This window comes from Rhinoraja longicauda, chromosome 9, assembly GCF_053455715.1.
Source record: "Rhinoraja longicauda isolate Sanriku21f chromosome 9, sRhiLon1.1, whole genome shotgun sequence".
Taxonomy (NCBI): Eukaryota; Metazoa; Chordata; class Chondrichthyes; order Rajiformes; family Arhynchobatidae; genus Rhinoraja; species Rhinoraja longicauda.
The window spans coordinates 64072443-64085535 of record NC_135961.1 but is presented as its reverse complement, the minus strand read 5'-3'; positions in this window follow the sequence as shown (position 1 = coordinate 64085535).

Genomic DNA, 13093 nt, shown 5'->3' with positions numbered 1-13093 from the left:
GTATAAGATTATTAAGGGGTTGGACACGTTAGAGGCAGGAAACATGTTCCCAATGTTGGGGGAGTCCAGAACAAGGGGCCACAGTTTAAGAATAAGGGGTAGGCCATTTATAACTGAGATGAGGAACAATTTTTTCAGTCAGAGAGTTGTGAATCTGTGGAATTCTCTGCCTCAGAAGGCAGTGGAGGCCAATTATCTGAATGCATTCAAGAGAGAGCTAGATAGAGCTCTTAAGGATAGTGGAGTCAAGGGGTATGGGGAGAAGGCAGGAATGGGGTACTGATTGAGAATGATCAGCCATGATCACATTGAATGGCGGTGCTGGCTCGAAGGGCCGAATGGCCTCCTCCTGCACCTATTGTCTATCATGTCTACGCCATTCAATCATGGCTGATCTACAGTATCTCTCCTTCCTAAGCCCATTCCCCTGCCTTGTCCCCATAACCTCTAACACCTGATTTCAGGTTTGGAATCGCCTCCGTATGATTTGAATCAACGGTTGTAATAGCAAGAAAGGGTTTTAGCCCCTTGATACCGTCAGCAAATTGATTGCTAGAATGAAAGGCCAACTCAAAGGGTAACAATGGTAGTGGCAAGAATAATGGCAACTGACTAATCAAAGATCTGTGGAAAAATGAACAAAACATTGTTGGTTCAAATGTTGTAAAATAAATTCAGTGACCACCTTATAGATAAGGTGGTCAAAAAGGCTTTTGTCACTTTGCCCTTCATCACGCAGAGTATTGAGTATAGAGGTTGGGAGGTCATGTTGCAGTTGTATAAGACGTTGGTGAAACCGCATTTAGAATATTGTGTTCAGTTCTGGGCACCATGTTATAGGAAAGATATTGTCAAGCTTGAAAGGGTTCAGAAAAGATTTACGAGGATGTTGCCAGGACTAGAGGGCGTGAGCTACAGGGTGAGGTTGAGTAGGCTGGGTCTCTATTCCATGGAGCGTAGGAGAATGAGGGGAGATCTTATAGAGGTGTACAAAATCATGAGAGGAATAGATGGGGTAGATGCACAGAGTCTCTTACCCAGAGTAGGGGAATCGAGGACCAGAGGACATAGGTTCAAGGTGAAGGGGAAAAGATTTCATAGGAATCCGAGGGGTAACTTTTTCACACAAAGGGTGGTGGGTCTATGGAACAAGCTGCCGGAGGAGGTAGTTGGGGCTTGGACTATCCCATTGTTTAAGAAGCAGTTGGACAGGTACATGGACAGGACAGGTTTGGAGGGATACGGACCAAGCGCAGGCAAGCGGGACTAGGGTAGCTGGGACATTGTTGGCGAGTTGGGCCGAAGTGCCTGTTTCCTCACTGTATCACTCTATGACTAAATTCAGTGGCCTGCTGAGAAAGCACTTGAAGTATGGGAATCAGCACGAGACTGAGAAAATTTGCTGGCAGCAAGGGAAGTGGCATTAACCTGATGAGTCCGGAATTATTATTAGGAAACCACAGAATGAGATAAACTCACACAGATCACAGAACACAAAGCAATTCCTCAATTATTTTTGCATAAGCTAATGGTAAACTTACACTTTTATCGCAGTGACAGTAACAGCTTCATTGCAGACTCAAAATGGAAGACGAGACAGACGTTTCAGAGGAATTCAGGCAATCGATGGACGGAGGCTGTTTAAGCAACTGATCTTTGTGGGAACATTAATGACTCAAATATTGCAGATGTGGGTGACGGAAATTAAAATGGAGGATGTTGGAACTGTTCGGCAAGTCCAACGATAAGTGTTACGACGCAAGTTTATTTTGACCAACCTGTCAACTGTTTTGCGTCAAGAGATGACCTACCGTTTTAGCACAGTGGCGCAGCGGTGGAGTTTCTACCTTACAACATCAAAGACCCAGGTTCAATCTTGAATATGGGTGCTGTCTGTACGGAGTTTGCACTGTGACTGCATGGGTTTTATATCCTGACTCTGGGTGCTCTCTGTATGGAGCTTGCCCATTCTCCCTGAGGGCGTGCAGCGTAGGTTTACTAGGTTAATTCCCGGAATGGCAGGACTTTCGTATGTTGAAAGACTGGAGCGGCTAGGCTTGTGCACACTGGAATTTAGAAGGATGAGAGGAGATCTTATCGAAACGTATAAGATTATTAAGGGGTTGGACACGTTAGAGGCAGGAAACATGTTCCCAATGTTGGGGGAGTCCAGAACAAGGGGCCACAGTTTAAGAATAAGGGGTAGGCCATTTAGAACTGAGATGAGGGAAAACTTTTTCAGTCAGAGAGTTGTGAATCTGTGGAATTCTCTGCCTCAGAAGGCAGTGGAGGCCAATTCTCTGAATGCATTCAAGAGAGAGCTAGATAGAGCTCTTAAGGATAGCGGAGTCAGGGGGTATGGGGAGAAGGCAGGAACGGGGTACTGATTGAGAATGATCAGCCATGATCACATTGAATGGCAGTGCTGGCTCGAGGGGGCCAAATGGCCTACTCCTGCACCTATTGTCTATTGTCCCTGTGACCACGTGGGTTTTCTCCAAGTGCTCCGGTATCCTCCCTACATTCCAAGCACATCCAGGTTTGTAGGTTAATTGGCTTCCGTAAATTGTTCCGAGTGTGTAAGAAAGAACCTAGTGTATGGGGGGAATCGCTGGTCGCCATGGAGTCGGTGGACAGAAGGGCCTTTTTCCGTGCTTTATCTCTAAATTAAGATGATGCCCAATGCATTGTGTTATTTTATATTTAAGAGATAACTATCCAACTATATTCAACAGCAGCATTTCTTGATGAATATTCCCATTGGAAATTTCCACACATATTGTGTGCATTGATGTCTGATTTATGTGTCAGCAGAGCTGCACAGGAGTACAAATTCAGAAACTATCCCTTATAACATTACTGATTAAACATAGAAACATAGAAAATAGGTGCAGGGTTGAGGCCATTTGGCCCTTCAATGTGATCATGGCTGATCATCCTAAATCAGTACCCTGTTCCTGCTTTCTCCCCATATCCCTTGATTCCATTAGCCCTAAGAGCTAAATCTAGCTCTCTCTTGAATGCATTCAGTGAATTGGCCTCCACTGCCTTCTGTGGCGGAGAATTCCACAGATTCACAACTCCTTGGGTGAAAAGGTTTTTCCACATCTCAGTCCTAAATGGCCTACCCCTTATTCTTGAACTGTGACCCCCTGGTTCTGGACTCCCCCGATATTTCTCCTGCAATACGAGTGTCAGGGGTTATGAGAAGAAGGCAGGAGAATGGGATTAAGAGGGAAGGATAAATCAGCCACGATTGAACGGTGGAATAGACCTGAATGGACTAATTCTACTCCTATCACTTATGACCTCATGATAAGTTACAAGTGAGAGGAGTAATAATAGGCCATTTGGCCCATCAAGTCCACTCCGCCATTCAATCTCTGCCTCTAAATCCCATCTTCCTGCCTTCTCCTCATAACCCTTGACACCTGTTCTAATCAAGAATTTGTCTATCTCTGCCTAAAAAATATCCACTGACTTGGCCTCCACAGATGAGTTCCACAGATTAACCACCCTCTGACTGAAGAGGTTACCGCTAACCTCCTTATTAAAAGAGCGCCCTTTAATTCTGGGGCTGTGACCTCTGCTCCTTGACTCTCCCACCAGTGGAAACATCCATTCCACATCCACTCTATCTATGCCTTTCATTATTCTCTAGGTTTCAATGCGGTCCCCCCCCCCCTCAACCTTCAGTTCCTTGTCTCCCACTCACTTTGTTCACCTCTCCTATGCCTCCTTTCATCTCTCACCCCCCACCCCCATCTTTCCCCCCTGCATATACTCGTCTCCCTCCCCTCATCTGGTTCACGGTCCGCAGAGGTCCATCTCCAGCCTTATCCACGCGATCTGGTCGGTCAGGACCTAGAGTGATAGAGCGTGGGAGCAGGCCCTTCGGCCCACCTTGCCCACACCAGCCAACAAGTCCCCGTCTACACTCGTCCCACATTTGGTCCATATCACCTCCAATCCTGTCCTATCCATGTACCTGTCTAACTGTTTCTTAAACGTAGGGATGGCTCCTGCCTCAACTACCTCCTCTGGCAGCTCGTTCCATGCACCCAACTCCCTGCAGATGACCTGCAGATTAGCACACTTTCCACAAGTGTAGTCACCATGAAGTCTTTCATTAGATGACCACAATTATCAGCCTGATGTCTTCAGTCTGACTCTTCCTGTTTACCGACAAGAATGGCTTCAAAATCAGGGGCGGCACAGTGGCACACCCGTTTCAATAGACAATAGGTGCAGGAGTAGGCCATTCGGCCCTTCGAGCCAGCACCACCATTCTGAATCTGTCTGTCTGTGTCAATCAATAAATCAATCGATCAACCTTTCTATCAATCAATATCTATCAATCAACCTTTATATCTATCAATCTGTAAATCTATCTATCAATTAAACAATCCATCTATCTATCAATTAATCAATCTATCTATCAATTAATCAATCCATCAACTAATCAATCAATCTTTCTGCCTGTCAATCGATCTCTCAATGTTTCTATATGCAGGAAGGATCTGCAGGTGCTGTTTTACACCGAAGATGGACACAAAATGCTGGAGTAACTCAGTGGGACAGGCAGCATCTCTGGAGAGAAAGAATGGGTGACGTTTCGGGACTGAAGAAGGGTCTCGACCCATTCCTTCTCTCCAGGGATGCTGTCTGTCCCGCTGAGTTACTCCAGCATTTTGTGATTATCCGCAATCTTTCTATCTTGAGGAGCAATGAGCAGGGTTTATCACTGGGCCACCTTCTACTGAAAGTCCCAGTACTGACAATGGCGATCATTGTTCCATTAAGGGATACATGACAGTAAAACACTCTTGAGGTAGATCGTTAATGAGGCATCTGAATGCTGATGAGCCGGGATTACTGTCACGAGAAGCTACTACTGAGAAACTCAATCTGCAATGTGAAATCGAGTTTCATCCATCCAGACTGACACTTGGGGAGTTATGTACGGTCACAAACAGCAGAGGGCACCACCAGCACCTGGGATGTATCAGTTTGAGTGCCCTGTTGTAATGTCTCAACAGAGAAGGAATGGGTGATGTTTCGGGTCGAGACCCTTCTTCAGACCCGAAACGTCACCCATTCCTTCTCTCTAGAGATGCTGCCTGTCCCGCTGAGTTACTCCAGTTTTTTGTGTCTATCTTCGGTTTAAACCAGCACCTGCAGTTCCTTCCTACACGTAATATCTCAACAGGTCTTTAATTATAAGGAAAGTTATTTAACCTGTTAAAACTTTGACAATATTGTTTATGCTACTTTGTTGAAGTAAATCCTAAATTTTGGGGTTTTATTTTCTGAGGTATCGGAGCCAGAACTTGCTTCTGACTCTCGGAAATAACCAAAACCAGATCGCAATAAACATTCTGCGCAATATAGCTCTTCAGATTATAGAAGTTGTAATGTTGATAGAAGAGAGAAGTCAAACGCAGCAGCCATTTTAGATGCACCAAGGTCAGACGCAAAACACAGAGCCAAACAATCTGTTTCTGAAAAGTGGGAAGGGTCTCGACCCGAAACGTCACCCATTCCTTCTCTCCCGAGATGCTGCCTGACCTGCTGAGTTACTCCAGCATTTTGTGAATAAATCTGTTTCTGAAGATGGGTCCCGACCCGAACGTCACCCATTCCTTCTCTCCAGAGATGCTGGCGCAGGTGGTCTGAAGAAGGGTCTCCACCCGAAATGTCATCCATTCCTTCTCTCCAGAGATGCTGCCTGTCCCGCTGAGATATGAAAGATATGCAAACATTTCCCTCTCTATCCATCCCCCACCAAAGCCGCACCAGCTTCTCGTTTTCACCCTGCAAACAACTAGCAATGGCCTGTTTCCTTTATCATCCTTACTTTTTTAGCCCTCGACAGTGTGTAGGATGGTGTTAGTGTGCGGGGATCACTTGGTTGGTGTGGACTTGGTGGGCCGAAAGGCCTGTTCCCGCACTGTGTCTCTAAACTAAACTAAACTAAACTGGCTTACTGATAGTAGAGGGCTGTGGTTGACAGACAATATTCAGGCTGGATGTCTGTGACCACTGGATCTGTGCTGGGACTGCTGTTTGTGATATACACCGATCAGCCAAAACATTACGACCTGATGAGCCAAAACATTATGACCACCTGCCTAATATGTTGTTGGTCCTCCGTGTGCAGCCCCATACGCAGCAGGGTGCGATGCACTGTGTGTTGTGACACATTCCTCCCGTGACCACCATTAAAATTTTCTGTGACACCAAGTAGACCTTCTGTCAGTTCGGACCAGACGGGATAGCCTTCGTTGCCCTCGCGCATCGATGAGCCTTGGGCGCCCAACACCCTGTTTGTGATTTGTCCCTCTTCGGACCACTGTCGGTAGGTACTCACCACTGCTGACCGGGAGCACCCCACAAGCCTTGCCGTTTCAGAGATGCTCTGACCCAGTTGTCTGGCCGTAACAATTTGGCCCTTAAAGTCGCTCAGCCCCTGCCCATTTCTCCTGCATCCAACACATCAACTTCAAGAACTGACTGTTCACTTGCTGCCTAATATATCCCACCCCTTGACAGGTGCCATTGTAACAAGATAATCAATGTTATTCACTTCGCCTATCAGTGGTCATAATGATTTGGCTGATCGGTGTATAAATGGCACGGACGTAATCGTAGACAGGTTCGTTAGTCGGACACCAAGATTGCTAGTGTTGCAGACTGTAAGGAAGACTGTCATAGTTTACAGCAGGATGTAGGTCAGCTACAGAAATGGGCGGAGAAATGACAGATGGACTTTAATCTGAGCAAGTGCTTTGCACTCTGGGACGTCAAATGTGAGGGGGAAATATATATAATTACTATCATGACCACAACAGCATTGATGTACAGATAGACACAAAATGCTGTAGTCACTCAGCGGGACAAGTCTGAAGTCGGGTCTCGACCCGAAACGTCACCCATTCCTTCTATCCAGAGATGCTGCCTGTCCCGCTGAGTTACTCTAGCATTTTGTGTCTATCTTTAGTTAAAACTAGCATCTCCCAGATGGATCTTGGAGTCCATGCCCACAATTCTCTGAAGGTGGCTACACAGTAGCTGGAGTGGTAAAGAAGGCCTTTTGGCCTGCTAGTTTTCACAGGTTGGGGAATTGGGCATAAGAGTCAGGAAGTCGTGAAGCAACTTTACAGGGCTTTGGTTAGGCTGTATTTGGAGTATTGCATATAGTTCTGGTCTAGTTTAGTTTAGTTTAGCGATGCAGTGCGGAAACAGGCCTTAGGCCCACCGACACCGCACCAACCAGCGATCCCAACACATTAAACCTATCCTCCACTGGGGACAATGTTTACATGTATACCAGGCCGACTAACCTGCAAACCTGTACGTCTTTGGAGCGTGGGAGGAAACCGAAGATCCCGGAGAAAACCCAAGCAGATCACGGGGAGAACGTACAAACCCCGTACAGACGGCACTCGTAGTCAGGATCGAACCCGGGTCTCCGGTGATGTGAGGCAGCAACTCTACCGCTGCGCCACCGTGCCGCCCAAAAATGGTGTGTTGGCTTTGGAAAGGATGCAGGGGAGGTTTACTCGAATGATGCCTGGATTAGTGGGTATTAGATTTTAGATTTTTTTAGATTTAGAGATACAGCGCGGAAACAGGCCCTTCAGCCCACCGAGTCCGCGCCGCCCAGCGATCCACCGCACATTAACACTATCCTACACACACTAGGGACAATTTTTACATATTACCCAGTCAATTAACCTACATACCTGTACGTCTTTGGAGTGTGGGAGGAAAACGAAAATCTCGGAGGAAAAACCACGCAGGTCACGGGGAGAACGTGCATACTCCGTACAGACGGCACCCGTAGTCGGGATCGAACCCGGGTCTCCGGCGATGTGAGGCAGCAACTCTACCGCTGCGCCACTGTGCAGCCCAAAAATGGTGTGTTGGCTTTGGAAAGGATGCAGGGGAGGTTTACCGTTGGCTTTGGAAAGGATGCAGGGGAGGTTTACCGTTGGCTTTGGAAAGGATGCAGGGGAGGTTTACCAGAATGATGCCTGGATTAGTGGGTATTAGCTACCGGGAGGAGCTGGACAGACTCGGATTGTTTTGTCAGGAACGCCGGAGGTTGCGGGGAGACCTGATAGGAGTTTGTGCGTTCTCCCCATGACCATCTGGGTTATCTCCGGGTGCTCCGGTTTCTTCCCACACTCCAAAAACATACAGGTTTGGAGGTTAATTGGCTTCGGTAAAATTGTAAAATTGTCCCCAACGTGTAGGATAGTGTCAGTGTGCCGGGTGATCGCTGGTCGGTGCTGTTTCTGTGCTGTGTCTCTAAACTAATCTACACTAAACCTAAGATAGACACAAAACGCTGGAGTAACTCGGCGGGACAGGCAGCATCTCTGGAGTGAAGGGATGGGTGACGTCTCGGGTTGAGATCTTCCGAATGAGAGTCAAGGGAAAGGGAAATGAGAGATATAGATGGTGATATAGAGAGATATAAAACTGATTAATGTAAGATATGCAAAAAAAGTAACATTGATAAAGGAAACAGGCCATTGTTAGCTGTGGGCTAGGTGGAAACCAATCCCTTCTCCAGAGATGCTGCCTGCCCCGCTGAGTTACTCCAGCTTTTTGTGTCTATCTTCGGTTTAAACCAGCATCTGCAGTTCCTTCCTGCACTAAACCTAAATTTGCTTAGAGCTAGGATTGGGGACTTGGATTTAATTTTGGCCAAGGGAGTCATGCTGATATACACTGACCAGCCAAAACATTATGACATGATGAGCCAAAACATTATGACCACCTGCCTAACATGCTGTTGGTCTTCCGTGTGCAGCCCCATACGCAGCAGGGTGCGATGCACTGTGTATTGTGACACATTCCTCCCGTGACCACCATTAAAATTTTCTGTGACTTGTGCCACAGTCGACCTTCTGTCGGTTCGGACCAGACAGGATAGCCTTCGTTGCCCTCGCGCATCGATGAGCCTTGGGCGCCCAACACCCTGTCTGTCGCCGGTTTGTGGTTTGTCCCTCCTCGGACCACTGTCGGTCGGTACTCACCACTGCTGACCGGGAGCACCCCACAAGCCTTGCCGTTTCAAAGGTGCTCTGACCCGGTCGTCTGGCCAAAAAAATTTGGCCCTTGTCAAAGTCGCTCAGGACTTTACTCCTGCCCATCTCTCCTGCATCCAACACATCAACTTCAAGAACTGACTGTTGACTTGCTGCCTAATATATCCTATCCCTTGACAGGTGCCATTGTAACAAGATAATCAATGTTATTCCCTTCACCTGTCAGTGGTCATAATGTTTGGGCTGATCGGTGTACAATTCATGGTATATCAGCATGTATATCAGTATATCAGTCATGCTGATATATAATGTCGAGTTTAACAATAAACTAAACTTACCAGGTGATATCTTACCTCTGGATGTCTATAAATAAACTCACTGTTCCTCAATCCTCGTGTTGATGGTCACTGAGAGACGTGACGATCATCTGTAAAGGCTAGCAAAACACTGGAATCTTGCTCTGCCTCGCTGTTATATCAGCAGAAAGATTACTGAATCTTATCAAAACATTAAAAAAATTTAGGTGCAGGAGTAGGTCATTCGGCCCTTCGAGCCAGCACCACCATTCAATGTGATCATGGCTGATCATTCTCAATCAGTACCCCGTTCCTGCCTTCTCCCCATACCCCCTGACTCCGCTATCCTTAAGAGCTCTATCTAGCTCTCTCTTGAATGCATTCAGAGAATTGGCCTCCACTGCCTTCTGAGGCAGAGAATTCCACAGATTCACAACTCTCTGACTGAAAAAGTTTTTCCTCATCTCCGTTCTAAATGGCCTACCCCTTATTCTTAAACTGTGGCCCCTGGTTCTGGAAACATATAAGATTAATAAGGGGTTGGACACGTTAGAGGCAGGAAACATGTTCCCAATGTTGGGGGAGTCAACTGAACGGGTCAGACTGAAGAATGATCCTGACCCGAAACTTCACCCATCCTTGAGTTGAGTTACTCCCGACACTTTGTGTCTAGCCTCAGCACATGGTCGTTCTATGTAGAAGGTAACTTCCCCCACACCAAGGACATAGATTTTAACCTGGATTTTCACAATTCTACTTCTACTGCTCTTCCCACTCTTGCGTGGAATCAAGAAAGTAAGGATAATTCAGCATTGCCAAAGGTGGAAGGAGAAATAGAAATGGGTATAATTTCACAGCTTGTTTAGTTTAGTTTAATTTAGAGACACAGCGCTGAAACAGGCCCCTCGGCCCACCGAGTCCGCGCCGACCAGCGATCCCCTCACACTAATACTATCCTACAAACACTAGGGGGCGGCACGGTGGCGCAGCGGTAGAGCTGCTGCCTTACAGCGAATGCAGCGCCGGAGACTCAGGTTCGATCCTGACTACAAGCGCCGTCTGTACGGAGTTTGTACGTTCTCCCCGTGACCTGCGTGGGTTTTCTCCGAGATCTTCGGTTTCCTCCCACACTCCAAAGACGTGCAGGTTTGTAGGTTAATTGACTGGGTAAATGTAAAAATTGTCCATAGTGTGTGTGGGATAGTGCTAATGTGCGGGGATCGCTGGGCAGCGCGGACTCGGTGGGCCGAAGGGCCTGTTTCCGAGCTGTATCTCTAAAATCTAAATAAAATCTAGGGACAATTTACATTTAGGCCAGGCCAATTAACCCACAAACCTGTACGTCTTTGGAGTGTGGGAGGAAACCGAAGATCTCGGAGAAAACGAATGCAGTCAGGGGGAGAACGTACAAACTCCGTACAGACAGCACCCATCGTCAGGATCGAACCCGGGTCTCTGGCGCTGTAAGGCAGCAGCTCTACCGCTGTGCCACCACCATACCACCCTTCTTGTTGTAATGATAGGTGGTAAAAATGGTGCATTCTCTGTTAGGAAACCTCTACCAACCGCTACATTGAGGTATATTTTTACCCATTGCTCTCAGATCCGTGTCCAATTGATTTTGCTCACTGTTAATAATAGGTTGCTAATCCCCGGAGAATGATTGGAAATGATTCACCGTGCCATTCTATTACTCCCAGTTAATTGTCCCTTGTCTTTGCGTGGCACTCTTGAGTTTACACGTGAAAATAGTCACGTTGGCTAGTGCGGTTTTATTTGGCGAGACAGCGCGGAAACGGGTCCTTCGGCCCACCGAGTCCACGCCGACCAGCGATCCCCGCACGTTAACACTATCCTACACGCGCTAGGGACAATTTACATTTATACCAATTGACCTATAAACCAGTACGTCTGGAGTGTAGGGGGAGTCCAGAGCACCCGGAGAAAACCCACGCAGTCACAGGGAGAACGTACAAACTCTGTACAGACAGCCTCCCTAGTCAGGATCGAACCTGGGTCTCCGGCGCTGTAATCGTTGTAAGGGTGCAATTCTACCGCTGTACCACCGATTCTAGTTCGGGCGTGCATTGTTTACATAGAGTTATTACGCGTGCATGAAAAGGCCATGAGATTGTGCGGTCCATGTGAAAATCTGTACAAATCCTTTCCTCTTTCATATCTTTGCTGATAGTGATTAACAAATATTTGTGGGGACACATAAACTCCCGCTCATGAGCTACCAACCTGTTCACCAGGCTAACTTCAGTGCCAATTGCAGCAATTTTCTTTACATTGGACTTTACACTTTGGAGATACAGCGTGTTAACAGGCCCTGTGGCCCACTGAGTCCACGCTGACTAGCGATCACCCAGTACATTAGTTCTATTATACACACTGGTATACACACTCTCTTCCAAGGACTCCATCTACACTTCATGCTGTCTCGGCAAGGCCACCAGCATTATCAAGGCCCAGTCTCACCCCGGTCACTCCCTCTTCTCCCCTCTCTCCCATCAGACAAGAGGTACAGAAGTTTGAAAACGCACACCTCCAGATTCAGGGGCAATTTACAATTTACAGAAGCCAATTAGCCTACAAACCTACACGTCTTTGGATTGTGGGAGGAAACCGGAGCACCCGGAGGAAACCCACGCAGGTCACGGGGAGAACGTAGAAACTCCGCACAGACAGCCCCCTTGGTCAGGATCGAACCCGGGTCTCTGGCGTCGTGAGGCTGCAACTCTACCGCTGCGCCATCGTGCTGCCCCTGAATGACGGGGGCAAAAGTCCCCTGTCACACAAGAGCTTACAGGTTTTTGGATCTTCAGCCCACACCAATGTCTTCTGAAACTCCACTGGTACCCAACGGTGTAAATATAGGAAATAGGTGCAGGAGTAGGCCATTCGGCCCTTCGAGCCAGCACTGCCATTCAATATAATCATGGCTAATCATCCAAAATCTATACCCCGTTCCTGCTTTCTCCCCATATCCCGTGATTCCGTTACCCCTAAGAGCTATATCTAACTCTCTCTTGGAAACATCCGGTGAATTGGCCTCCACTGCCTTCTGTGGCAGAGAATTCCACAGATTCTCAACTCTCTGGATGAAAAAGTTTTTCCTCATCTTAGTCCTAAATGGCCTACCCCTTATTCTTAAACTGATCCCTGGTTCTGGACTCCCCCAACATCGGGAACATTTTTCCTGCATCTAGCCTGTCCATTCCCGTAAGAATTTTTTGTTTCTATCAAATCCCCTCTCATCCTACTAAATTCCAGAGAATACAAACCCAGTCAACCCATTCTTCCATCATATGTCAGTCCCGCCATCCCGCGGAATAACCAGGTGGGCCTACGCTGCACTCCCTTAATAGCAAGAATGTCCTTCCTCAAATTAGGTGACCAAAACTGAACACAATACTCCAGGTGTGGTCTCACCAGGGCCCTGTACAACTGCAGCAGGACCTCCTTGCTCCTATACTCAAGCCTCTCGCTATGAAGGCCAACATGCCATTCGCTTTCTTCACTGCCTGCTGTACCTACATGCTTACTTTCAGTGACTGATGTACAAGCACACCCAGGTCTCGTTGCACCTCCCTTTATCCGAATCGGACACCATTCAGATAATAATCTGCCTTCTTGTTCTTGCCACCAAAGTGTGTAACCTCACATTTATCCACATTAGGCTGCATCTGCCACGCTTCTGCCCACTCACCCAACCCATCTAAGTCACCCTGCAGC